The 22,750-nt window shown below is 43.8% G+C and overlaps 1 protein-coding gene across 1 annotated transcript in view; it reads right to left on the reverse strand.

Annotated features, from left to right (window-relative positions):
- Positions 1 to 6,605, reverse strand: part of LOC149343367 (uncharacterized) — a 331,497-nt gene extending 324,892 nt beyond the window's left edge. The window contains exon 1 of the mRNA XM_089542378.1: positions 6,559 to 6,605. The gene's annotated coding sequence lies outside the window, so the exon portion shown is untranslated. The remainder of the gene's footprint in view (positions 1 to 6,558) is intronic.
- Between the last annotated feature and the right edge of the window lie 16,145 nt (positions 6,606 to 22,750).

A 22,750-nucleotide genomic window follows, 5' to 3' on the forward strand; every position in this document is an offset into this window, starting at 1 on the left:
CAGGGCGCTCGAGGCCTTAGCACTGAGGTGCACAGAGACGCCTCGCGCAAACCCTAATGGGACCAGTGACACCAGACGTAGGCAGGATTCGGTGAGCCACTTAATTGTTAACTATACTCGTAATTAAAAGCAAGGCATTGAACAGAAATGTCAAAGAACGGTGGAGAAGTGGCATGTAAACTCCGCAAAATACCGATAAGCAAAGCACTTGAAATGAAAGATTAAACACGAGCGGAGGGATACGAATGTTTTCGTTTAAAGAGCGGAACTCCTCAAGGGCTTTTCACGGGGAGGACGAAAAAAAAAGGAACCTCTAATTGCCTGTCCTCGAGCTGTCCAGGATTTCAATGATTTATGCTTGCTGGCAAACACTCCGAGCAATGGCATGGAGCAGGACTAAGCAAAGCTGAAAATGTATGCACGCCATTACCTGCTCGTAACATCTTGAGAGCAGGTCTTCCGTGTCATACTGCGTCTAACATGGCTTCAGGTGCGCAAGCGGCTCGCCAAGGAGTCGCGCAACCCAATGGCCGAGTAGACAGCTTCAGGTTTAAAGAACCTAAATTTTCACTGAACACTACATTAAATCAAGTTAGCGGCCATGCCAGTTCACTACGCACAGTTGTTTTCAGCAATGTGAAACGTTACACCCAAAATAGTTTCAGCGACTGCATTGCCACCAAGGCATAAGTACGCCAAGAGGCGCCCCGTCCTTCTTTCTGGGAAAAAGAAACTGCGTAAATTTGAATATTAAAATTAGGAGGTCACTAATAACTGATAGAGTCTATCTAGTTCTCTTTCGTGCGGCATAATGGTTGCGTGCTGGTAAACACTTGATTTGGGCGGATACCTAGAATGGCAGCAATAGCTGCTCACCTTCTGAGCCATTCAATACCGTCTGCAGTCTCATAGTATTTATCGGGTAAGTGCACAGCACACGCAAATTCTGCTGGTGCTGCCGTATTGATTCTGTCGGCCTAAGAGCCACGCGCCCCGTTTACTTCTGCTGAGTAATAAAAACACGTATTATAAATCAGTACCAAGAGCAAGATAAAAAATGAAAGCTAAATGTCCATGAGGAGAGGACAACTAAAATCCTGCAAGCTGAAATTGAAACGCTACAGCCGCATAGCCATCTTCCCTCGAAAACGTCGCGAGTCTGAGTGCGAAGCGTAAGTGCGAAAGATTTCAAAATAGAAAGGAGAGAGAGAAAAGACATTTTGTGCCACCCGCTGCACCACTTGCGGGACGGAGCTGAACTAGCGCTCACACCAGGGGAGCTAAGCGCTAAGAGTACAGGCCGAAATAAACATTAAACGCATATAAAGCGCATGCTGATGGCATGCTGCGTCCTGTTTGTCATGGTGTATGACGCGCCGATAACGTGCGTGCTGTATACGTTATCGCTGTCGCGCCAGCTCATTCCATCTCTGGCTATCGTAGCGTGCGGAAGGGTGCGATAAAAACTCCCAGCCCTCCGACTAGCGAAGACGGCGCAGCAGGCCACATCTTCAGTGACAGCGGAAACGGCAACAACAAACCATTGCGTAAAGTATTGCTGAGAAGCCAAGGCTACACGAAGCGAAAGTGGGAGAACAAAATGGAAAACCAGCGCTGCTAACGCTGGTTTGTCTCATCTCATTTTATGATCAGCCGTCAATGTTTTGTCGGTTTTCAGCAGCAGCAGAAGAAGAGCACTGGCGAGAGTGTGTACACCGATTTCTCTGCCCTGCCACGGTGGCTCACTGGTTACGGTGCTCGGCTGCTGACCCGAAAGACGCGGGTTCGATCCCGGCCGCGGCGGCTGAATTTCGATGAAGGCGAAATTCCAGAGGCCCGTGTACTGTGCGATGTTAGTGCACGTTAAAGAACCCCAGGTGGTCGAAATTTCCGGAGCCCTTCACTACGGCGTCCCTCATAGCCTGAGTCGCTTTGGGACGTTAAACCCCAATAAACCTAAACCTTAACCGATTTCTCTAATTCCGTAAAAAACGGAAGTCTTTCTATTTTCCTTCAATTTGCAAGCTACCACGCCGTGTTTACGGTCTTCTACTGCAAGAACATTTTTCCTACAGGTAAATAAGGTTGGCTCTGTTTTGTCGGCAATGAAACCGTATCCTGCATAGTTTTCAATGCATTTGTGTTTTGCGAATGCGTTTTTAGGCATCTGAATGCTCGTTGAGGTTGGTATATCCCCCGTTGCACAGTCAGAAAATGGTGTCGCTGCGCGTAGCTATGTCGCCAGAATCACGGTGACTGCGCTTATCTCATAAAATAAATATACTACGTTTTTATTTGCTGCTCTAGAAGTGGCAAGAACACCATTTCATAGATGTGCAACGCGTTCAAAACAACTTAACGAGCTTTGAAATGTGTTGTTCCATATTTCGAATCACAATTGCAGGAAAGAAAATTAAAAACTTGGCTCACTCGCGAAGTTGAAAGCTGTCAGTTCTGCACAATAATCTTGCCCCTTAAGTAGAAAATACGAAAGTTATCTGGCTAAATTTCTTAGTGTTAGCGGTAGTCTTTATTTGCGACAAAAATTTACAAGAAGTGTCCCTGGTGAGTACGCTAAAGGCAGCTTCCATCCTGACGAGGATATGCCACCCTTAACAGCAGTGAAGTTTGAAGTTTGAAGTTTGTTTATTTTACATCATAGATGTGGGTGGGTCCAGGTAAAAAGTGATCGCAGATCACTTGAGGGACCCCCGGACCCCCCTATACAAGGCATACAGCAACAAACATCGGAAGATGGTCAAACGCTAGAGACAAAAACTATTTACACAGACAGAGTTATACATACAATACATTTTATACATCATAAAAAAAAGAATATACTTAACGTTTTTGTAGCTTATTTAAAGGCAGCTTTAATTTCGCGCAAGCTGCTTTTGGAAATATCGATATTCATGGACTGTAATTGGTTTAATAAGTGTGGCATATTGTAACGTAGCATCTGATTGCCGTAGTTGGTACGACAAAAAGGAATAAACCATTTTTCTGTATTGCGCAGGGTATAAGCCGGTACAGTTTGAGTGAGGCAGGTCAAGTCTAGAAAGGCTCGATTATTATATTGTAGAGATTTCTTGTATCTGGTTGCTAAGTAATATCGGTACAAGCTATGGACTGGTATAATCTGGTAGTGTGAAAATAAGTGATCAGTAGGGGCATGGTAGTCAACATTGGCAATGTTACAGACAGCTTTCTTTTGCAGCAGGTAAATTTTATGCATATTTGTTTCTGTTGTAGTTCCCCACACCAAAAAACAGCAGTTTAAATGTGACAGAAAAATGGCGTTATATATCTTTAGCGTGATTGCAACTGGAAGGAAGTTTCGGAATTTAGCGAGAATACCAACACACCGTGACAGATGAGCGATAACAGAATCTACTTGAGCGTTCCAGCTCATGTGATTGTGGGAAAGTATTCCTAGTGTTTTAATCATGTCCTTGAATTCTATGTTGATGCTCCCAAGCTTTATGTCGAAGTTCTCAATAATTGCTGATTGCCTAGCATGAAAAAGTACGGCTTTAGTTTTTTCAGTATTTAAAAGTAGTGCATTATTCTAACTCCAGGTTTCTAATCTATTCATTGCGTCATTTATAATTGGAATAAGGAGCTGTATTGAGGTGCCTTGAAAAAATAAACTTGTGTCATCTGCGTAAATGACATATTTTGGCTTATCATGTATTGTAACTATATCATTTATATATAATATGAACAGGAGAGGCCCTAAAATGCTGCCTTGCGGTACACCGGTACAAACTGCTTGCGATGATGACAGATGAGACCCTATTTGGACTTTCTGATGACGATGTTGAAGGTACGACTTTATAAGGCTTAAGGGTGTTCCGCGTACGCCATATAATTCCAGTTTCTGCAGTAAAACAACACGACTGAGGCGGTCGAAAGCCTTTGAAAAATCTATGAAAACTCCGATGCAGATTTCCCGATTTTCAATTGCATCCAGTATGATTTCTTTTTGCGTTAATAACGCTGTTTCGGTTGATTTCCCATGGATAAAGCCATGCTTGGAAGGGGAAAGAAGATTGAACTTTAAGCAAAAATTTATTATCCGTTTGTAGATTATTCTCTCTAATCCCTTTGAAAAGACCGGTAATATTGAGATTGGTCGATAATTAGACATATCACTTTTATCTCCCTTTTTGTAGACAACGATAACTTTTGACACTTGCATTAACTTCGGAAACAGACCAGTAGATAGGGCGAGGCTGTAAATATGGGTGAGAATAGAAGCTATGCAGTCAATTACGTATTTTATCGGCGCAATTTGAATGTTATCTATATCACAAGCTCTGCTATTTGTTAAGGAGGCAAAAATACTGCAAACTTCATTTTCATTGGTAGGATCTAAAAAGACACTGTGATCATTGGCTTTTACATTGGGATGTACAGTTTTCGGGGGGCTGTTTCATGAAACAGCATCCTTAAAAAAATTATTGAACTTTTCTGCAAGCTCGATTCCTTCTACATTATGACCTTCGAGAGTATGACTGGTAATATCTGCACAACTTCATTTGCAATCAAGTAGTTTGTTGATTTTCATCCAGATTTGAGTGCTTCCTTCGCAATTTTCACTCATAAACTCATTATGCAGATATTTTCTTTTTTCATTTCTTAAGTGAGCCGTTAATTTATTACGATACTCTTTGAATCTTTGTAGATCAGCCGGCGACTTTGTTTTCAGAAATTTCTTGAACAACTTCGATTTCTTTTTAATCATCTTTAGAGATTCGTGGTTGATTTAAGGTTTACGATTTCTTCTTGATTTCTTAATCACCTTTTCTTTAAAATGTTTGTGGTATAATGACTTAAAACGAGAAATGAATAGCTCATATGCATCATCGGCTGTATCAGAAGAAAATACACCATTCCAACTTTCGTTTATAATACTTGAACGAAACGCTTCAAGAGTCAGGGGTGTGATGCACTGTGTTGTTCTCACGGCGGGTAAGTCAGTTGTTTGCTTTTTGATGCCTCGTGCAAGTATATAAATCGGGTAGTGGTCACTTATATCACAGCATACAACTCCGGAGGAAACACAATTACTATAAATGTTGGTTACAAAAATATCAAGAAGGGTAGCAGTTTGCATTGTGACGCGGGTTGCAGTTTGGGATAAAATACGATGGCCACCGGACTCTATCGTTGATACAAGCGTCATTTGAGCTGGATATGGCTTCAGCAAGTCGATATTAAGATCTCCACCGAGAATGAGGTTAAGGTTGTTTTGATTGACATAATTCAGCAAGTGATCTAAATGACCGCTAAAAACATCAACAGAAGAATCCGGTGGTCTATACATAACTGAAAACACATTCCTTTGCGACACAACTGTTAAACATTCTACATCATCACTTATGAAAGAAAATTCAGGTATAATATCACAGTTAAGAGCATGTTTCATCAGTATCGCCACGCCACCCCCATGCTTAGATGTCCGATATAGGAAGAAAGTTTGGTAGCAATCTCGTTTGTAAACTTTAGTGGTGCGTGTGTACCAAGGTTCACTCAAAAATATGGCATCGAACTCAAAACTGAATTCATCGAGAAAAACGGATAGTTCATCTTCTTTATGTCTTGCAGACCGAATGCTTAGATGAAAGCAGGTCAGATATACGTTGGTGTAAGAGCGTTTTACGGCGTTTACGTCACGGGGTAAAACTTCCATGCTAAAAAAAAACGAAGAAGCACCTAATGTGCTTACTTATGCAATTTTTGCCAGATCCTGTTCATCACGAATGCGCACTGTAGATGCCGATTCGTCTTTCTTTGCCAGGATTTTTCCGCCAACTCTCCAAACAAAACTCCAGCCTGCGGCCTTCTTCTGTGCTACAGCCTTACCCAACAGGGCTTTGAGAGCGGGGCAGAGATGCTCATTTATGTATATTGGCGTTTTGGTTGAGTATCCGAAGTCCTTCATTGTAATTCTCGTTTTCTTTGCTTTTTGTAGCACTGTGTCTCGCTTGTAACGATTCTTAAACTGCACAATGATGTTAGGCGTTGTATTTGCATCTTTTCCCGGGATGTGATGGCACACTTCAATGTCTGATTCGGTTATCGGTTCGTTTATCAGCACACCGATTTGATTCAAGGTCTTGGAAAGATCTTCATCTATTTCCTTTGTTATGGCTTTTATCTCCAGATTGCATTTTCTAGAGTACTGCTCTGAAGCCGTCATGCGTTGTTCATGTTCCGAGGTTTTCTTTTTTAGCATTTCGCATTCTTTGAGCAGTGCCTCATTAGCCTCCTTGAGAGCTTTGTTGTCATTTAGAAGTTCGGTTTTTTCTTTCTTCAGCTCTTCAAGATCATTATTGAAAAACTCCAAACTAGTTTTAAATTCTCTTATTTCCTTTCTCATCTCACGCTCAAGTTTTCCTTTGAATTCATTCATTTCTTTTCGCAGTTCATCACGGAACCGAGCAAATTCCGACATGTTGGGAAATAGAAACAGGCAAAGCAGTGAACACAAGGGCAGCAACCAGGGCAGCGCAATTTACGTGGCTTGAACACAATGCAAAAAGTGTGTCTAACCTGTAGCGATAGCAAGCGCACGTGTCAGAACGAAATGCTTCCGCTGCCCGCGCTGCTGCCAAGTGACCGCTGGACCGCAGTGCTGCTCCTTTATAGTCCGTTGACCCCTGGTGGCGGCGCTTTTGGTGACGTTTCTTGCCAGGTGATCCGGAGCAGTCAGCTGATAGAAGCGGTCAGGACGCTGTCCGTGATTCCGGCCGGGAACGATCTGTAGCGATAGCAAGCGCACGTGTCAGAACGAAATGCTTCCGCTGCCCGCGCTGCTGCCAAGTAGCAGCTATTTAGAGAATTTTTAATGGAGAAAAGTTCTAAAACAATAGACCCATACTTGCAATAAGTAAACTAAGGTCGTAGAAGCGACATTTACGTACATTGCGTACTGAACATGTGTGTGTAAAATATTTGCGAATGAACAGAGAAACACACTAAATTAAGCTAAAGAAAAATGCCTGCTTATGCACTTCGTAATCCAACTAAGTATATCAAAAAATAAATTGAATATACCTGTACATGCATTTTACAAATTCAAAGTACTATTTGGCTTTGTCAAAGTAAAGCTGGATACATTAAGCATATGAAAGTTGCACCTATACATACTTCCATGAGGTTCATATGTTTCAACGTGCTGTTGATTTTGTGTTGTGACAGATTAGCCGATAGTAATTCTAAAACGGCAAGATATTGATTCAGTAAGCTCGGGATTTTTGTGCATAACCTGTCATCATCTCATAACTTCACCGGGAACTGGCCATTTGTACTGCTTCTTCGCGAAGTACATATGGGGTAGATTTGCTACAGCATTTAACCTTAAATATCGGCCGGCCCAACATAACCTGACGCATTATTTCGCGGGCTAATTTATATTTCATTAGCTTACTAATATCCAGTATGCCATGAGTCTTGAAAAGCGGCAAGAAATTTTTCGTTTTAGGAATGATTTCAATAGCACGCACTGAAAGGTTTTGGAGAGGCTGCAGATAAGTTCGGTTTCTTGCGTTGTACCTGACCATGCAAGAAAACAGTATGTTAAGCGAGAATGGAAGAAAGCGTAACATATTCGTGTTTTTACCGATATTGGCAAGGAGTATCATAATCTATTTAATACGCCAACAATGCGGGAAAGTTCCATTCGGAGCGCATCTATGTACTGCTCCCAGAGTAAGTTATCACGCTAAACAGAAAGCGAGTTTGCCTGGCGAGGTTGATAACATAATTCGGTAATTTTAAATTGATATCATTTCTTCTTTTGCTGCTTTCAGTTTTTTTAAGATCGGGTATTTTTTTTTGTTTTGGTCTCACTTATTAGACTTTAACCGCAAGTATGTACTGTGAAGCCGTTAATTTGCTTCTCTGAAAACGCAGCCTTCATCGTAACCTGAAAAGAATACGTTAATATGTTCTTCATATCATACAATTTCAAAGCCGCCTCGGATGTGTGCAATGTCGTTCGTATGCACCAAAAATAATATTGGGCCTAGAACAGATCCTAGTGGAACTCTGTTTTTAATGGTATCATTGTTAAACTTGGTACCATTTACTAATGCATATATATTGTTCCCTGCAAGCTTAATACCTATCTTTGAGTGTGCATGCTGCGCCTCGGATTCCGTAAATAGGGAGCTTTTTAATGGTATTTCGTGCTGGAGAGAATCGAAGGATGTCTTGAAGTCAGGAAATACCCCCCCAAGGTAAGCATTCGTTCTTGGACGTTCTTCAGGATTTTTTATTTGATAAAATTAATGCAATTTCTGGACGAATCGTCTAATTATTGAGCTCTATCACACACATATTCTCCGCCATGCTGTAAACTTCACCTACACAGGCCGCACTGACCTCTCTCACAGTTTTCAAACAAAAATCAGTAAGCTTAAAAAATATCACCCGTTATTTCCTTGATCTCCTCACCTGGTTAGTTTTTAATAGAAAATATGCACCTGTTTAAATCGATTATAATTAGCACACAGGGGCAAAATGTCCTTGCCACGTATACAGTTCGTTTAAGAACTTCTTGTTGGGCGAGTTGGTGCATACTGTTATAGGTACGAATTGCGCACAAAAGACACACACAGGAAAAAAAAACACACGAGGGAGACTGAAAGAGAGAAAAAAACTATCGACTGGTGTTTATTGGATTCAGTGCCGCTTTATAGGCAGTGTGCACACGTGCCTACAAAGAGGGGAAAGAGAGGATAAGGAGGCAAATCAAATCCTGCGCGACAAACCATCAGAAACGCTCCAAAAAATTCTTTACCGCGTTGTACAGTGATACGGATGTGTCACTCACACAGTTATCCCCTCTAGTATTGATGTGATATGCCTCTACAAGTTCACGAGAAACTTTGTCATTGCTCCTGCCCAGAATTCTGATACTTTTTAGCAGTATCAGAATTCTAAACACCAGTTGATAGTTAGCGCTCATTCAGTCTCCCTCGTGTGTTTTTTTCCTGTGTGTGTCTTTTGTACGCAATTCGTACCTATAACAGTTCGTTTACTTTTCATGCTGTCCGTTCTTCATGGTTTTGTTTGGTTTGTTTTTGACACCTTCGATCTCTGTCTTAATCGGCTGAACAATGGACACCGCGCTGAGTGCAAGCGCGAGATTTCGCGCGCCTCCAGCCAAAAGAACTTAAAAGCGGCTCGTGACTGCTTGACTTTTGACGCATGCATGAAGCCCATCAACTGGGTAGAAAAGTGACATCTTGCTACTCGTTCCGTTTCAAGATAAGCCACTCCGAACAGGAAATAGGGAAGCGTTAAGAGCTTTATATGCAGCTTCATCTACACTGCAACCGTGTCTTCTTTATTGGCCTTCGATTTCTTTTCTCAGTGTTCACATGAGGTAAAGACTTTGTACAATGCCCTCTTAGGGCACTGGAATCATTGCAAAGTATTGAAATCAGAAGGCGAATGCCTTGCGATTTTAAGCGAACATTTTAAGGCGGAAGCCTTTAATGCCTCATCGTTGTAAGCAGAAGTTGTCGACAGAAAATGTCACGCTTTTCAGTTGGTCGAAACGGTCGTGACGTCACAGTGCGCGAATTTCAAAGGGGGCCAATTGCACTTTGGCTACTAACCATGCAACCAATTAAAGGGATCGTATAGTGATGCTCCAAGTTAGTGGGACTTACTTAACCAATTAGCCTTTCTAGTCAGACCAGATAAACAAATAAAACAGAGTAGGAAATTTTCCGACCTTGAGAATCGAACCCCGGTCTCCGGAGTGCGAGACGAGCACACTACCACTTCGCCATGCCAGCTCGATGATTTGGAATGAACAAAGGCGCGTCTAGTGAGTACGGTGTCTTCGTTCAATCCCATCTTCCTCCCTTCCCGTTACGGCGAGGTTTAGGTGTACACCGAGATATGAGAGACAGATACATTTCCTTTCCTCAAAAAACCATTTTCAAAGGCGCGTGTACTGAATACGGTGTGTCCGTTCGCTCTAATGTCCCTCCCTTCTTCCGGTGAGGTTCAGGTGTCCACCGAGATATGCGAGACAGATTCATTTCCTTTCCTCAAAAAACCATTTTCAAAGGCGCGTGTACTGAAAACGGTGTCTTCGTTCACTCTCATGTCCCTCCCTTCTTCCGGAGAGGTTCAGGTGTCCACCGAGATATGCGAGACAGATTCATTTCCTTTCCTCAAAAAAACATTTGCCGACGAGCACGGCCAAGTTCCGCCACGGCTTGACTAGCAACCCAAACCGCCGCCTCATGGACGAGTTCAGGCGTCTAAACGAGCATCGCTTGACTACAATCACCCAGCAGTGCAATGCGATCATGGAAGCATCACAGCCTCCACTAGCTTGTGTGAATGTACGTTCACTGTCGCTACACGGTCAAGACGTCGCACATGACCATGTCTTGGCTCGGTGCAAGGTTCTCTGTCTAACTGAAACATGGATGAATCCCTTGGTAGCACCAGTTGAGATCAAAGGCTTTAACTACGTTACAGGAGCCAGTCGTGCTTCCAACCAAGCAGCGGGAGTTGCCATTTACGCGCACCCAGACGTCAACCTAACACCGCTACAGTTTGACGACTTGCACTTTGATGTGGGGGAAGTGTGCGGTGTCAAGCTCGAAAGTGGACTTAACGTGGTGTGCGTCTACTTGTCACCTCACATATCCCAACGGGCTGGCCATGAATTCATGGGACGAGTTCTACCAAGCTGGTTCAAGTTTGGCCCAATGATAGTGGTAGGAGACTTCAACCAGGATGCCAGAACGCATCAAGACTTCCTAGATGGAATGTAGAAATCTCTGGGTCTGCACTTGTTTACTCCACGGGACAAAGCTACCACCAAGTACGGAAGCTGCTTGGATTTGGTCTTCAGAACCCACCCCAGCGTCAAAGATCTAGACTACATATCACTCCACTTCAGTGACCACAAGGCGGTAGTAGTCGACGTAGACCCGATCAAACATAAAGAATTCACCGGGCATGAGCCATCTGCGGAAATCTCCCCCGACCTAAACTTTGAGGAAGTCGTGGATACAGCCGAAGTCGAAGAAGCAGATAAAGAGACGCACTAGGGGAGAAGTAAAACGCGCCTCTGAAAGTGTGTAGTTTTAATGCGCAGTTAAAGTATACAGCCAAATAAAACACTAGTCAATAACAAACAGTCTCTCAGTCAATGCCTAACAGTGCTCCAGGAAAGGCTTCCGCCTTGAAGCAGTTTAGTGTGACAAAGTGCCCCCTGAACTTTTCATGAGAGTGCTAGCAAAAAAAAAACAATGATTGTTATTGTTGTTTTTTTTAAAAGAAAACACCTTTGAAGAAGAGAACATAAATATACGAAAATACTTAAGTACTAACAGATTTCATTCGGCTATTCTAACAGAAGAAGGGTGAATCAAAAGCAACGCGGAGCAGGGAGGCGTCCTGCTGTTATTGTACCAACTACTGTTAAAGAAACAGGTTTGCCACTATGCATCTCAGTCTTTTCCGGCGGTATTTAAATAGCCGGAAACAAAAGCGAGTTATCAATCGCAGTAATCAACATACATATATTTCTAAAGTGGAAATTAATTCTTGCTAGAAGTTGCAAAACGCAATGTTGGGCGATTAAATGCATTGCTGCTGCTTGAGTTCCATTTTCCTTCTTTGTGCGTACTCTTCACCGCTGCAACTCATCAGAGCAGCAATATATTTCTTCGCGAGCGGTGTGGCTTAGAAGATGTTTTCGTTTTTCTTTTCACGTAGCCTTGAAACAATGGAAGCAATGGTGCATAAAATGACTAATATTTCTTCTCTGCTCACGTTTTGCATCGTGTTACAGATCCGTACTGCGAAGGCTTCCGGAATGCGAAAAAGACGAACAATGAAAAAAAGGCGGTATGAGCTAACCTGTTAAAAAAACGCTAACATTTCTGAGTCTTGTGCGCTATTAATCAAATAATGCTATCTTACTGAACGAAGTTCCTGCCTCAGGGGGTGAGTGCTATTTTGTACAGCGTGACCTTTTCTTCCATGTGCTCGTGCTGTGAAAACAAGTACAGCGGGACCAAAACCATTAGGGAAATTACCTGCTTCGATACAGGAACTTCAAAAAAACAACTTCTTTCCACTTCCGGCTCGTCAAACGCGATCAACGAAAAAAAAAACGACATTTTTATGCACAGGGCTAATCAAAAGTTTAGAGTGCTTGGAGAGCGATCGGATGTGAGTAAAAAAGTGCGCAGTGCCTTGAGCGAATTACAGTAATTGCTCTAAGCCGTGCGGTGCTACTCCATTCCAAGGAAGCAAATCCTAAGTGTGCTCAAAAGCCTGCACTTCATTCTGTGACTGTTTGAGTCTCAATGTCGCCCATCTGATCTATTTGTATTCTTGTTTTTAACAGTAACAAAGTTTGAATATTTTCTTGCTGTTGCTCTTAAAATCTTCGGGCTCTCCTTAACGCAGATTACGTATGTAATGGAAAACAATCCTCAGACGATCTTCACTTTGCCAATGCTCAAAATGTTTATTCAGACGTTCCTCAATCTGCGAATTGTAGGAGCAACTGGCAGAAATTGCATTGGTCAGCACCGTCTCTAGAGAGACGAAAATGCTCTTGCCTTTCTTAAAGTGAACACGCACACAAATTTAACGTAAAAAAACCAAGTCTTGAACAAATCCTCAATTTGGGTAAACTAGATCATAACATCATTGGCTTTATTATAGCCTCCGTATCCACACATTGATATATCCTAATTGTCTCATGAGAGGATGGCAATCTGTGGTTAGGTGACGGCTTCAGTTTTTATTTTTTTAAGAATTAATAAGTAGTAATCACCTTTTCTCCTGTAGGAGGATGCACTTCATTTAAGTTTGAAAGGTTCTAATGAATTGAAGTTAAGTTTGTCAGAACTCCTTGCCCATGATTACTTTTGCTCTTAGTATCCTCGAAAAGAAGCATAAGGTGAATTTAGTCGCATCATGCGGAAAGATTTCTTTAGTTTGGTTGTATATGCGGCATTCGCATTATCGGCTGCCATTACTTTCTCTTTAGTGGTGGTTACCCCATATTAGAAATGTAGCGTCAGGAATTACTTTTAACTTCTCATTGTACCACTGATCGTCGCTGCTGCAAGCCCAGCGGCTGAAATCCAGTTGGCAGGCCAGGGACCGTTCAGCCTGAACAGTCGCAATCTGAGCGGCAAGTCTGTGTAATGGCATCGCCTGCGGACTCTTCCTGGAAGACGCCCTGCTTTCGAAATCACTTTCATTGTTTCCAGACACTAATTCATCTGCTGGCGCCAGAAACGATCGATTCTGTCCAGCGTTGGGAGACAAAACAATATCAGCTCGTGGCACTGTATAGCCGACGGAAGGTCGTGCCTTCCAATTCTAGGCAAATAGTGTAGCGGTGGCGACGGGGACGGGGTGGAGCCGCTGTTTCGTCAGTGCGAACAGATGTCGGCTTCCTGAACATGGCGTTAAAGCACAGATCAACGCGAACACAAAAAGTGAAGGACAATCTAGCGACAGCAGAACCTGTGCGGGAGAGAGTAGTAGTAGTAGTTGTTGTTGTTGTTTTACTGAATTGTAAATAGAAGGAAAAGATTTTTGCAAAAAAGACCCATTGCTTCTGTAAGCACTTCAATCAATTGTCTACTCACTGTGGATGGTCGTACGTACGGACGGACGGACTGTCTTCTCTCGATGTCTTCTCTCGACCGTCTGTACTAATGATGCGTCAATTTTACTGCCCACAGGAAACCCCAGGTGTTCACCAAGTTTTTCAAATACGTGCATGAACATGCCAGGCACGGTAGATATTGGAGTGACGACAGATTAGGTGAATACTTGGTGGCAGCGTCTTTTGAGCTTATCAGTTTCCACAGTTTGCGCTGTTGGTTCTCGTCTTGGAGCTGTTTGCTCATCGGATATGTACGCAAGCCGTCTTCTCTGCGCCAGCCTAATCCTGGCTAAGGCACTGCTTTGCACACAGTGGCTGTGTGCAAGTAAGACAGGATGTGGTATGGACGTTCTTGGGTGGCTGTGGATGGTGTTCACCAAGAGCGTTTTTGTATACCGCGTCTGGAGAAAACTCAGTTGCGCTTCGCGTGCCGTCAGGCGAGAGATGTTTGAACAGTCAATTTACGGGCGTCCTCTTTCGCGTGAGAGAAGGCGGAGAAATGGGGCAACCGCCTAGGAGCTTGTCGCCTAGGAGACAAACAGCGCGAACTTTCGAAAACGCGTAAGGAAACTTGAAACTGCGACCTTTATGCGTCGCGGTGGTACATTTTGCCGCCAGCCCTATATTTAGAAACTTTCTGCCACGTTTGTGTTCATTCAGCGACGTGCTGACCGACTTGTTCACTCTACGCCTCTGAACTTCGGCTTAGGGCGATGGTCTTCGCGCATTTCAATTCTGGTTAGCTTGGGATAATATCACATCGGAAACTTTAAAACGTGGTGCCTCCTGTAGAGAACAGAACTAGAAACGCCTGACCAGTCGAGCAGTGCAATGTTAGAAAGTTTCACTCATGCCCATAGATCGACGTTTAACTTGTTTTTTAATCTTTTGCTTAATTTTCTGCCCTCGTGCATGCTGTCTTTCGCGCCCCAAATCCCATGCCCTTGTTTTAGGTGTAGTTCGTGCGACCCAATAGCAGAATAATATGGCGGTACCTGTTTAAAGTGCTCAGTCATGAGACACGTTTGGTAATTTCCGCAGGTGTGATGACGGCCATAGGCAGCGTTAAAAAAAATCGATGACCCCTTAAGCGACACACAGGAACTTCTAGGGTGATAGAGGAGGGAATTCCATATAATGCTTGCGCTTCCAATAAGATTAATGACGCAGTCTAGAACGAGGAAAAGAGGCTGTTACTTGCGTTCATTGAATCTGTCTCGGGAAGTTGTTTACGGTGGCGCCTGCCTAGCTGCTCCTGTTGTGCATCCTTAGAGACGACACTCGCGATAAAAAGGAATTAATTTTTGTGTTAACATGCGCTATTCATAAACCTTACCTACCTTCGTAAACGCTCATACGCTCATACATTCTTCGAGTTTCTTTTTAGTAATGTCCTTGTATACTGCTCTTATAAACAGAGATTACTTCGGCATCTGGCCCAGCTTCCGGTAGAAAGTCCCACAGTACTTCCCGTCTTACACTCTCATAAGCACCTTTTTTATCCATAAAGCCAATCATATCAGACTGTTTTGCGTCCTAGCTATGTCAAATACGCTCTGTTGCTGCAAACAGATCGCCCTCTAAACATTTGCCTTGCCTTAAACAATTTTTGAATTCTCCCAGTATTCCATATTTCTCTATACATGTCTGCAGCTTAGCTTTAATAGCCTGCAGAGCAAGCCTGCATCTATCTAACCGACGTTATCGTGATTGGTCTGTATGAGCTAATGCTTGTTCTCTCACCTTTACCCTTGTAAATTAAACTTATTCTGCTGGGTCGCCAATCTTCTGGTACCTGCTTACTCGGAAAGACTCGCTCTATGCTTTGCACAATGACTCCTTACTTTTCAGTCCCAGCTCAGCAACCAACCTAATCGGCATGGCGTCAGGACCGGTTGCTGTATTCTTAGGATTACTTTTAACGCTCTCCTCCAGTCTAGTTTCTCCATACTTAACTTTTCATCTGCAATTTTCAGTGTTGCAGTATCTGTTGGCTTAGAGAGCACCCCTCTATTTCCTTTAACTTTCTCGCAAATTACCACATTGACGTAGTCCAAAGGCGCACTCCCTTTCAGTCTGTGTATAAAATTTTGCATGTGTTCGGTCTTCTTAGTAAGCCATTCATATGATTCCAAACTTTCCTCAAACCGCCTGTATTCTTTTCTCTCACCTCCATCATCCATAGAGCATTTTCCGCTTTAGTATTTGCGTCTACGAGTTCGTTGACAGGAAATTTGCGTTGTCGGTAATTTCACATTTTTTGTCCATCTCCTCCAAACTGCCCCCAGCCGTCTTGACTGCTCTGTGCTTCGTCGATACCTGTTTCCTGATTTTAATTTCCTGTTTAATTTCCACACTCCACCAGCTTCATTCTTTTTCCTGCCTTTCCAGCAGTTCTTCTATTCTACATTTCCTATTTATTTTCTGATTAAGCTAGTTAGTTCCTGGTATTCCCAGACTTTTGTTGCGGATTGAACTATATCTTTCTACACTCACTACACTTAGTCGACCACTTGTTCCTTGGTCAAAAAAGATTTTTTTCCTCATTCTTGTCTGCTCTGTTTTTTTTTTGTTAATTGCCCCAGCAAATGATAATCCGTTTATGGTCGCTGCCTAAACTCCAGAACCAATGTAATGTGCCCCTCACACTTGCTTCCTGTATTAATTATGATGTGGTCGTATTCTTCAGATATGTCTGATAACACTTTGCCTTTGTAGTCCGCGTGCAATATGAGTTCCTAATAGTCATCATCATCATCAGCCTTACTACGTCCACTGCAGGAAAAAGACCTCTCCTATCCCTCACCAATTAACCCCGCCCTGTGCCAGCTTCGGCCACCGTATCCCCGCAAACTTCATCTCATCCGCCCATCCAACTTCCTCTGCTCCATGCTATGCTTTCCTTTTCATGGTATTCATTCCGTTAACCATAACGACCATCGGTTACCTTACATTCGCATTACATGCCCTGCCCAAGCCAATTTCTTCTTCTCGATTTCGACGAGGATGTAATTAACCCGCGTTTATTCCCTCACCCACTACGCCCGCATCCTTCCCCTTAAAGTTACACCTATAATTTTCCTTTCTATAACTCACTTCGGTGTCCTCAATTTAAGTTGATACCTTTTCGTTACCCTCCATGTTTCATACATCTAGGTGAATACCGGCAAGATACAGCTGATGCATACGTTTGTTCGCATTTGAAACGGCGCAAAGGACGGGGAATAAGGAATGAAACACAATGGGCGCTGTCTTCTTCCTTGTCCTTTGAGCTGTTTCGGATATGAACAGTAACCAATAAGCCCAATTCACAACACATATACTTTTCTCTTGAGGTATATTGGTTAACTGCCATTCATGATATGAGAAAACCGGCCATATGCGCGCCATCCCAATCTTATTCTTCTAGTTATTTTCCTCGGGATCAGCATCAGCGGTCACTACCTAATCTAAAGACATGTTCTCGCTAAGTACTTCCAGAGCCTCGCTACCAATTGTAAAATATTGTTTCCTTCTTAGAGTGTTGAACATTCATTTGGTTTTCTGCAGATTATTTTTAGGCCCACCATTCTGCGCTGCCTTTCTACTTCCTTCATCATGCTCTCCGCTTCATCTCCTGAGTGACTTAGCAAAGCAATGTCATCAGCGAATCGCCGATTACTAAGGTACTCTCCATTAACTCTTATCCTTAGCTGTTCCCATTGCAAGCCTCTGAATACCTCTTGCTCCTTAATGCAGACATTTATAAACCGTTTCAGGATGACGTGTTCTTGATTTTTAAACTTTTCTAAATCCTGTCTTAAACAGGTAACTGACTCTTCATTGTTTTCTGTCGGTCCACAAATAAACTACTTCTGTCCATGTGCTCTTTCTTGACAATGCGCCATGGATGCAGAAACGTTCTGCGTTCGCTCGACGCACCGCTAATTTGCACATTGCCGAACAAGTACGCCGATTCCTGGTCGTTTTCTTGATCCTGCTTTTCGGCTGCACTTTTTTCATACGTAGCTTTTTATTATTGGGTGTTCTTTCGATTCTCGGACATGTGTTTCCGTACAAGCATTGACGCTAATTTCCTCTTTGTTCAGCGGTCCTTTGATCTCTGTTCACTTGATGTTGCTCCTCCCACCGTGCATATTTATGAAGCTAAGATTAAAGCAGAGTCTTTCTCTTGTTTATATTTTTAGCTCCTGTCAGGTTCTTCACCCGTCTTAATTTGCCGTCCTGTCCTGCAGGGACATCGCCACCCGCATTACCTACTTCGGTGTCGTTAACTTCTGCGGGCCACCTAAAAAAGCCCCCTCTCTTCTCATGACCCTCCATCCCACCGGCATCCCGTGGTCACGCTGAAAAAGAATTCTACCTCGTGCGAAATCCTCCCAATGTCCTACTTAGCGTACCTCACAGTTCACGTCTACTACTGGAAAATTCATTTAATTTCCTAGCCTTCGGATTTCTTCGTTCGCTGCTTTCACAGCCCTGCCAACTTGCGCTCCTTAACCAACCACCCCTGGCACTTTGCAAATGGCAATATGAACGTGAAGAGGGTTACCCAGTGGTCACGCACTCCTTTCGTGATTTACTCTCCAATACCTTTGGCACCCACTCTCAGTAATCATTATGTCCAGTGGCTATCATCACTAGGCTGCTATCCTGCATCGTTTCTTCTAACTTCGGTACCGCCTTATGAATTGCGGCCTTTAGCATCCGGCCCGGAAAAGTGCTCACATGCACTCTTCTGTCGTGCCTGATAACCGATTAGAAAATAGCTGCCTTGCACCTGCGCATGTTTGAGTCACCGGAGCTTAGCACTTTGATCTCCTTTATACTACCTGTCTCAACTACTACCACTGCACTCTCTGACACGCGCCGTATCCGTGCCAACACGAACGCCTCCGCATTCGCTTTTCCTGGTTGTCGGGGGAGGGCGACAATTGTTTTTTTTTGTGTGTGGGTACCCGCGTTTTCGCCATTATTCGAGAGGTGGCACTAGATAGCTGACTGTCTGTTCCTCGCACCTTATCTTCCACTACTTTTCTCGTCTCCCTTTCTTCCTGCAGCTGCTTTTTCAGTGTATCTGCGTGTGACAGCAGACTGCTAACATCTGTTCTATTTTAGCGACTCGACCACTGATTACGCGGAGCGGACTCGCTAAGTCTCCTGCTTGCGCTTCTTTCTCGGGCGTCTCTCGCTGACAGCGGAGGCGTAAAGCGAGGAGAATGCGAGAGAGACCGGATGGCCTCCCTGGTGGGATTGCGCAGGCATAAAAATATCTAGGAGGCTATGGTTTAAGACGGCGCGCTGTTCGCTGTCTCGATCATTAATTACCCCCAAAAAGTCTGCGCACACATAAACAAGGTCCTGAAGGGCCCCTCACGTCCCGTTTGCTTGCGTGGACTTAAATATCTGCTCTAAACCACTACCGTCTGTAGTGACGCGAGAACGTAAAAGGCCCCGTTCTTCAGAAAATCCTGTGTCGGCGTTGTCGACCTCGCCGATGGCGTTGCCGGCGTGGGAGTGGTGAGCGAAATATCATGAGCATGGTTCTGGCAGGTGGTCTTTGAGAGCAACCGAAGAGGCAGATGCACCACCTATCTCATGCGTCCTTGCGGCATCATCACAACCTGCCCACCACGGCAAATGGCAGTTAAATGAAAGATTGGTCGCTAGGGAACACAACCTGGTCACAAGGCCCATTGCTGGGAGTACCTGTCATCGCAAGGCAGTGAAGCATCACTTAACCTCTGTGCCACTGTCAGGAAGTGGTATGGCGACTCCCAAGGATCTATCAATAATAAGTTGGGAATTACCTTCCACATATATAGGAATTAACCCGCTACGCTATGACGTCATACCCACAAGGAAGAGCTTTAGTGCCCCCTCCAATTTTTTTCTTCTCTTTGACGAGAAGCCTGCTATCTAAGCGCTGGTCAAACCCGCTCCTGGCTTATTGATTTTAAACATACTTTTGGTATTTTCGCGCATGCTTGGAGCTTCAAAATTGGTGAAAAAATTTCTGTGGTGCGAATTCGTGATTGCACTCAGTGCCCTAAAGACGGAGACACGCGCCGCATATCAAAAATTTCCCCGCATTCTTTTGCATACGAGCCGTGAAACCGCTCACTCAATTTACAAGCACAGAAATTTTGAGTGCAGTGTAAGCACCTTTTTTTTTATTCCTTAACAGCGGAAGAAGGGTGGCAATAACCTCAGTCAACTCGATACAGCCGGAGCCGTCAAACCAGCGAGCATTATCCAGGAAAGAAGCACTTGTGTCTGCGTTGCGAGAGCCTCAGCAGCTTCTTCACTACATCTTATGAGAGTGACGAATAAAAGTGCAAAAGCGTCAAGCGGTTGCTGCAGTTTGCTTTCTTTCGTGGTCCTTGATAGCAAGCGAATACTAAACCTCTTCCAAATAAGCTCAGAGACCCTCTTTCTTCTGACAACAGGGTGCGGTGAACTCGTAACCTTCACCGGTTAAGTCGGCAGATCCTGGCTTTAATAGCGAAGAAATAAACAAAAGGATTCAAATTACCGTTGCCCCTAGCTTCTGTTCCTTTAATTATGCCGTGTCTCGTCCGGGACCTTGGAGTCGATTTAAGCATTCCGGAGCCCCATTTTATCCGTCACTTGTTGTCGTTAGTGTACTGCATTTGTAAGGTCGGGGCAGCGCACACCAAAATGCACTTCTAAAGGAAATAAGTGTTTCAACCTTCTTCGTGGCTGACGATATAAGAAGAATACAAAAAGAAGCAGCACACATCGATAAATTTTGTGCGCATTTAAACGCGTAGAAGGGCGGAGAGACACAAGCAAGTTTGGCTGTTCGCTGATAGAAGATTGACAGCGCATTTCAGCGCGAGACCTGCCTCTTGCTGCAGGCTCTTGAGCCGTAATTGCCAGCATACGGTGCACATCACACCGCATACATACAAGCCGGTGTCGCTCGGAGAGGAGCGGTGGAGGTTCTACTATGGTGGTGTCCCGAGGAGCGCTATTAAAACTTTAAGCGTGTGGGTTTATTTGAATTTGAGGGAAATAATTGGGAAGGCCTTGCGTGTGTTGGTAGTAGCGAGCGTTTTTCTAGAAGGGGGGGAAGGGGAGATACGTACACGTTCGCTTGAAGGTGAAACTTAAGTTCTGCTTCTTTTAATACCCACCACGCAAGACCAACAGTAACCTGCATCGAGGAACGCAAATGGGTTCTGAGAAATAGCAGAAGGGAGAGTGCAAAGAGGTCTAAGCGGAGATATGGGTGAAGGGTTCTCTTTCTACCGGTAGTTTGTGTACCATCGGCAGCACGCTTAACACAAACACTCGAGCGGGTGACATTCACTGACATTAGTGCAGCTGGGCGTCCGCAGTTGGACTGAGGTAATGTTATGCAGGAGACAGGGCACCAGCTGTTTCCAACCGCCCCTAATACACTGTGCCGCATGGTCTCGCTCCTAGAACCCAGCGTTCATCGGCTGTAATGTCAGTGCAGGACGCGCACGCGAGCGTTGTCGGCGGTACATTTCTTTGCGCTTTCAACGAGGTGGAAAAACGCAGGCTGTGGATGTGAAGGATAATTTTGCTGCGCATAACTATACAGCTCCCGAGAGCTTCTTCTTCAAGTTCTCTACTCAAGGAACTTCAAATTAATGTTCATTAGATATGCTGAAGAGTATCATTTAAGCGAATAAAACAAAACAGCCCTCCGTCCTCAAGGTAGGCCTTGGGGATAATAGCGCAGCTGCAGGGTTTTGAGCTGCAATTTTCTATTTTCTGGGACAAGTGACAGAGTGAAGACATCGGTTGCGCGCTTTCTGAAATGAAGGAATCATATAGATGCATTCAATTTTCCATCAGTTCAGCATAATTTGACCCCAACCACTAGTGTGATGACTGTCCCGTCAATTCAGTGAGGTGTGCCTGCTACCACTGTTTGCCGCTAATCGTAACTACTGCAACCAATTTTTACGTTAGCGCTGTTCCTTGCATGCTATAATATAGCGTTATTGCACTGACACTGTGTTGCTACTATTATTTGTCTTTTACGCATTTATTCATGGTCTAAAGATCTCATTTCGGCAGCTGCACTTTGTGTGCTTCTCTTTTACCTTTATTGCGGCTGTTGGCTACGCAGCTGGCGCAGAGCCTTCCGTGGCAACGTTTTGCTCTTCCTCGCGGAAGTGCTCTTTACTCCCTTTTAAACAGCGCGTAGCAGGACAAGAACAGTGCACAAAACAACACGAAACAAACAAGCGCTGAACTTCAGCTTTAATGTGGACAATGACCAAGTCAATGCATATGTACCGCACGAACATAACACCCACCAGGGTTACAAAAGAGAGAAGGAAACATTAAAAATATATAAAAATTAAACACGAAAGCAGGTATCACTTGCAAAAAGAGAACACCCACCAGGGTTACAAAAAAGTAAACACGTGGCAAAAAGTAGCTGTGACTTGTGCGGTTACATGTGTAGTGGTTTGGCCGTTCACCAAATTAAAGTGCAAGTTCAGGGCTTGTGTGTGTCGTGTTCATTTATGCACTGTCCTGGTCCTGTTACGCGCTGCTGAAATACAACGCAACACCAACGAGCCAGACAGCTCCTCCTCTTCGTTCTGCTGTTCGCCGTTCTTTCTTACTCTTTAAGTCCGTGTGATATTGCCATGTGCTTTTAAAATCAGTAGGGTGTCAATCATTTTATACCTCACCTTGTTGCCCTTTGGTTAGCCTCTGCATTCTTATTACAAACAGGCCGCGTCGACTAAAAACGAAGATGTAGTAAGCGAGAAAAGGTCTAACAATCGAATACAGCCATCACCGTTACCAGTCGTTTTGCTGGTTTCCACGTGATGAATTTATTCCAGTGACGTGAAAAAAATATTTCATTTCAGTTATTTTTTTTAACGCAAGTGCGTCTTTCGTTGCCGGACAAACATCAGCATGCACAGAAATAGAAACCTCTATTCTCTTTCTTTTTTGCAACGGTTCTATTTAACTAACAGCTAGAAGTTAGACAATGAACAAATTTTGCCCTCAATGGCTTTTAACATGAACGCTAATCCTTTATTCGCATTAACA

The sequence above is a fragment of the Amblyomma mixtum genome, chromosome 5, assembly GCF_055824585.1.
Source record: "Amblyomma mixtum isolate Tamu chromosome 5, ASM5582458v1, whole genome shotgun sequence".
In the NCBI taxonomy this organism is placed as follows: domain Eukaryota; kingdom Metazoa; phylum Arthropoda; class Arachnida; order Ixodida; family Ixodidae; genus Amblyomma; species Amblyomma mixtum.